Raw genomic sequence first — 6,845 nt, 5'->3', positions numbered from 1 at the left:
ACTCTCTCAAGATTGTGAGTTTTTTTGTTAGTTTTTGGACAAAATTTAACAAGTATCTGAATTTATAATTATAAGCTAATTATTCAATTAATAATTCGAATGATTATTTCCTGACTCTAGTTTTATTTTAATTGTAACAAATTATTAAATTATTACATTGAATAATTTATCGCGTGATTTTCTAATATTAAATAAATTTCTATCTTAAATAATTTAATTAGACCCTTTATAAAATTTTCTTCACACTGACTTAAGCCAAATTATTAATAACACAATTACTAATAATCAAATTTTACACATGACATTGAAATCTGAGATTAATAAACCGAAATTTTTCCTGGTGATATTAACTCAGATTGGCCTATGTATTCTAATCTATAATCTAACGCGGACTAATTATTTCGTTTAAATAAATTAATTAATAACCCGAAATAGGTTTTAGTATTATTAATTAATTCTTTAATAATTTATCCTAAATTTTATTTCTAAAAACTAACGATTGTGACCGAGCACGAAATGGCGTTGACCTTCAGCCGACATAAGGCCTGGTTGATGCCGCAGTCCCGAAGAATAATTAAGATTCGTTATTTGTACCTGGAGTTTTCATAATTTTATCTGTACTTTTACGGTGAGCTGCAACTCCTTGTATTCGGGTACTGATGTGAATTTTCCTTCGGTGACGTATTCTCAATTTAGCGGCAAAACTCATCACCATCACTCGCTCCCTGGATATTTATATAGCCTGTAACCGCAAATCAGCATTAGAAATTATCACTAGTTAAGATTGATTCACGCTAGCTGATGCTTAGCCTAGCAAGTATTAAATTCATGAAGTATTGTTATTTTGTTCTACGTTGGTTAAGAGGAATAAAAATAATGACCTTTGCTAGATGTTTTAGACGAATTTGCGTGTCGTCCAGTCGAGCCACTCAGTCACAATGAGTCTTACCAAATTTTATTCTTCCTTTCTTGCTTCCTCTGCTCTCCCTACTACCACTATGCCGGCTTCTCCACCTTGGGGCTTCGCTTAATAGCTTCAAGCTATGGTTACGAGGACTTAAGATCACAGCGCGTTGTGATACGTCGATAACTAACTTAGTGTGGATAAAAGGGCCTTTACCGAGTAACGATCACTCCATTACAACATCGTGAAGATATTGAAGAGAATTGGTGAGTTGATTGTGCCTTGCTGTAGTCCTTCTAGGACTATGTAGTTCTTCGTGGATAGGTTGGTTCCATCCCAGGTTTGAAAAGATCTGTTGAGGATCATGTTGGTAATTAGGAGTAAAAGCCATAGCGGGAAGTATAGTTTAGTTAATTTGAAAATGAGTCCATTGATTAATACCGAATTGAAAGCTTTTTCGAGATCAATCAGTGTGACTGCTATTCGAAGATGATTAGTTGTGCTTCGTGACGATGTCAATTACTTTGTGGATAGCATGCGTGGTAATGTGTTGTACTCTGAAACCAAATTGTAGGTTATGAATTATTTTTTTTGTCAGTACAAACATTGATTATTTGGTTGTTTATAACAATTTTATAGACTTTTCTCAAGTTGGAGGTCAAACTGATTGGTTTATAACTTGTTGTCTTGCTGGGATCTTTCTCTTTTTTTAAAATTGCCAAGACTTCGGTGAATTTCTATGAGACAAAGAAGTAAGCATGATCGGTGGCGTTGTTAAATATTATGACCAGAGCTCTAATTATTTTCGGAGGTAGATGTTTTAATATTATTGAAGGTATTTCATCAGGGCCGCTAGAAGTTTTGTTTGGCAATTTTTTCAAGATTTTGGTTAGTTGCTCTGTGTTATTAAAAGGTTGATCTGTAATATTTTCGTTGGAAGGATTAAGTGCACTGTTATTGCTGTTAAAGGTTTTACAAGTGGTACCCACTAGCATGTCTATCTGCAAGAAGCTTTTTCATATTCTCGGCTTTGACATCAACCAAGTCTCTGAGTCTAGTGTTGTTATTTAGATATCATGGAGCGTTGATTGCTTGGTAGAATTCACCGATGATATTGAGCTTATCTATTGGATCACTGATTAGATATTCGTCATTAATTTCTGCAGCTTTGATTATGTCTATGGCTTCATTTTGGACTGCCGGGTCTGTTGTTTTTATACGTCAATTTATATTGCCATTAATTTTTTATTTCTCAGGAGTCTATTTATATTTAGGAAGAATGATGTTGGATCTTTGTAGTTTATTTGTTTCAATTAACCTTTCCAATAGTCAGCTACGGATTTATTGAACTCTTTTCTCAGGTCTGACTTGATGAGATTAATTGTTGTCTTGAGGCGTAAGATGTGATCCTGCTTATCGTTGTTTGGTGAGTTTTGGGCAATGGGCAGTAAATTTATGGCTTTACTATTTATTTATTTTTTTTTTTTTTTTTATTAAAACCCAACAGCCCAGAGGGCCAATAACTGGGTTACTTAATTAATACAGAGTTGAAGACAGAGACAAAGTGTTAACAATATTATATAATATATTTAATGACTCTATATAAACCAATGCATTGAATCTTAAATGCTAATTATTTCCTTATATTAATTAATTAATCTATTTTTACAACTTTTGACCAGAAGCTAGAAGAGTAAAAAATAATACAAAAAGTAGAAACTAAAGATAGTTACATAATCTAAGATATGATTGTGAAAGACTTTCAATGTTAAATTCCTGGTAATGTTAGCATGTTAGATACTCAAAGTATTTTAAAGTACGTAGTGTTATCAGCTAGACAGCCGAGGTTTATTAAGTTCATATTTATTTATATTTCATGCCCTTTATCAACAATTATTATGCATGTCTATGTGTACAGATGCAATTTAACTAGTGGTCAGCAGCTAGTTACAATCAAAGAGGTCAATACCCGTATCATTATTATCATCACTACTATTATTATCATTATTTTTGTTGCTATTAAAGACAATAAGATTACATATAGTTGTAAGTCTAAATAAAGGCGATGTCTGTGCCAAGGCTGATCTTGCAAGGGGTACTTGAAAAGGATGCGTAGACCACAAATTCCGTGGAGGATATTTGATTGAAATTAATGCTAGGAAACTTGGGCAATGTATTAATCCTCTACAAAGACCTACAATAAACAATAACCCTGCACAAATTCTTCTCTCTTTGAGGGTTAACATATTGGTACTGCGATAAATATCTAAATAATCAGCTTCACGAGCAGGATAATTTCTTGTCATTTTGTACATCAAATACTTTAAAAACTTCTACTGAATTTTCTCAATTGATTGTACGTACTTTTTATATATCGGTGACCAAATAACTGATGCATATTCCAGTTTAGAACGAACAAGTGCAGAGTATTATGTTTCAATTGCTTCCAAATTTTTATAGTTTTTTGTTGCTCTTATTACAAAGCCTAGGGTTCTGAGAGAGAGTTATAGTAGAATAGTGATTTGGAAACGCAAGGTTATTGTCAAATGTTACCCCAAGATCCCTATAAGAAGATACATAATTAAGAGCAATACCATAGTTAGAGTAGGGATACTGGACATCAGCATGCGATTTACTATAAGTGATAACCACACATTTACGTTCGTTAAGCTGAAGCTTGTTTCGCCTACACCAAGTTGCCATAGCCTCCAAGTTTCTTTGCAATTCAAGGCAATCCGTCCACGATCTTATGCGGGTGTAATATTTTGCGTCATCAACAAATAATTCGAAGGGATATGCTATAACACTCTCGAGAGGATTTATAAATATTATAAATAACAATGGACCCAGGTTAGGACCTTGAGGTTCACCGGAGTCTGACTTGAAGGGTACTAATCGGAATCCATTGAATATGACGTAGTTGAGCCTATTGGTGAGATATAAAATCATTTGTGTAAGTAAGTGAGGGGGTATTTCAAGGTCGTGAAGCCCATGTATAAGCATAACCGTGTCTACCTTGTCAAACAACTTAGCAAAGTCTGTTTGAATAACATCAACCTGGTTGCCATTATTAATATTATTATTTATGTTGAAACACTAGAATTTTTACTTCTATGAAAATTCTTAGTTTCCAGGCCACTAAACCTCGCGGATAAGAAATAGTCGCCTGGATTTCGTTTATAATTTTGGTCCACTGCCCTGGGATATTCCGCTCCCGTATTTATGATTGTCTTTTGTTTTAAGAGAGCTCGATTAGATAGATTGTGGGACAGAAGTTACCACGTGTGCCAGTTAAATTTATTTTACTTACTTACAAAAGTTACTGTACAGATGGTCCTTCTTCCGTGGTTGGTGTTGTAATTGATTAGATGAAATTACGCAGTGTGAATATTATCGTGGATAAATTAATTTGATTGGTAACAAAATTGCAACAAACTTAATTTTATTTCACTAACTCAACACGAAATATATTTATTATATTCGGTGACGAAATACAATAAATTTGTAATAGGAATATTTTACTAATATTCTAGGTTGTCGATGGTTAATTATTTATAATAACGCAATGATATTTTAACACAGAATAGTAGTAATAATGATGATATAAACTTATTAATTAATTAATAGATGTGATAGTTGTTAATAATTATTTAGTTTTGGTGAGTAATCACCTAATAGTGGTAAGAATGACTAAGATAAATCTAACGTGGTGGTTGACACCGGGGGATAGATCGAAGTGTCGATCACCGCTCAAGTATCGGGGTTTGTGGCCGTTTTTCCCCTCCTCGTGCCGTCTTGTGACGTCACGGGACTACCTATTATTTTAGCTAGTGTCGGTAACGGAAATTTCGGGTGGTAGTTCGCCAGGCTGATAAAGTCGGGACATTTTGTAGTGTCTCAATGTATTCAGTATAGTAAATTAAGTTAGTTACTGTAGAATGACGGCCAAAGAAACTATGTTGAGTATTACTAATTATTACACTGACATACGGTAACAACTGATCGTAGATATACATCTCAAACATCTTTGCAAACACAGAGATTATTGAGATGGGTCTATAATTAGTGACCGAAGTTGGATCATCAGCTTTATGTATAGGGCATACTTTGGCATTTTTCCATGATGATGGGAATATCCCATGCTTGATAGAACACTTTATTAACTAAGTCAGCGGTTTGACAAAGCAGGTAGCAGTATCCTTAACTATGAGACATGGAATGCCATCTATTTCCGCAGATATTTTATTTGGAAGCCGGTTTTTGTACTTTAAAATGGTGGCTTCGCTTGAAAATAGTGTGCCACCCAGATAGTCGCTGACAGTGTTGATATTAGAGAGATCAGCCGAGTTGTCGAACGAAATGAATACGCTACTGAAATGCAAGGCAAACTCGTTAGCAATAAATTGCGGGTCAGAACTGATAACATTATCAATACAAAAACTAGTAGGGCACTGACTCTGCTTTTTAATATTCTTAATGAACCTCCAAAAATTCATAGGATTTTTTGCTAAATTATTTTCAACTTCTGTTTGGTAATTTCTATAGGCATTCTTAACTCTTGACTTCAGTGAACCTCTAAGAGCATCATATTGACCTTTATAATATGAAGAGGGACACTTTACTAATTTCTGTCTAGATATTTCTTTGAGTTTACAGTCACAAATAATGTCTCAAGTGAACCACGGCGGATAATTAGAATTGTCCTGTTTAGGATATGCACCAGCTTTAGGCAGCTATCTACCAAAGACTGACTCCACAAACTGATAGAAAATTTTACACATATCTTCCAGAGATAGATTATTCATTAAGTCCGAGCTTATACTACCAAGAGCATCTATAAGTAAACCTTTATCGTATCTGTGAAAATTGTATTTACTAACTGGGACTTTAGTAATATTTTTACCACAATTTGTAATGGTTTGTAATGATATTGACAGTGCTGGATGGTAAGGGTCAAGTTTGAGAAGAGGTTCATCATTAATCATGATAACGCATTCTATGGTGCCAAATACTAAGTCTAGTAGCCTACCAATTGAGTTTAGGACATTATTATATTGTCATAAGTTAAGGAAGCATGAAAATGAGTGTCTTATTTCAGCCTTGGCACATACATACCCATTATTGACATAAGAATAGAAGTAAGGTGAATTAAAATCACCAATAACCACGAGCTTCCTTGCATCTACAGTGCGGTGGGTTTGATAAGGCATCCAGGAAATCCAAGTAGACTTGAATATGCAGATCAGGCGGTACGTACAGTGCTGTAATATTAATTACAGGATTCACGCCAACAGTTACACTAACCACATCAATTTGTTGGAAATGTTCAATTAAATGATCCAGATTATTACATTGGACTTGTATAGATATGTTGCAGACAATTAATACACCACCACCTGATCCCCTGAATGTCTCACGCCGATCACATCTAAAAATATTATAAAGATTAGAATCAAATAACTCTGACGAGAAAATACTACTGTTAAGCCAAGTTTCAGTGAATACGTAAACATCATAATCAATGATAGAAGAGCTATATAATACATTACGCAATTTAGACTTAAGTCCTCTAACATTCTGTTATTTTTTGTCGCGGTTTGATTCTACTGTTCAGGTATTTGAGTATTCCATTATTTTTTTTTTCAAAATCGGAGCTGAATCGTTCATTGCTGATACGAGAGTTGATATAAAAACGATGATGTTACTATCAGTCTCAGGTATTGATAGATTTCGATCTGCTGAAATATCTTGAGAGTAGTCGGTGTTGGCTATTTTCTCGAACTTCTTCCATTTAATCGCTCGGATGTTACGGCGTGGCTTCGGGATGTGGTCTTGTTGCGTATGGTTTGGTAGTACCATTGTAAAGAGCAGGGCTCTATGATCAATGTCATAGTCTGCTGTGTTAATCTTTCCGTTAGATGTGAGGTTGGTGATTATCAGA

Source organism: Cotesia typhae, unplaced genomic scaffold, assembly GCF_013202065.1.
Source record: "Cotesia typhae breed Kobodo isofemale line unplaced genomic scaffold, CoteBio_Ctyphae contig_65, whole genome shotgun sequence".
Lineage (NCBI taxonomy): Eukaryota > Metazoa > Arthropoda > Insecta > Hymenoptera > Braconidae > Cotesia > Cotesia typhae.
Note: the sequence above shows the minus strand (reverse complement) of the source record.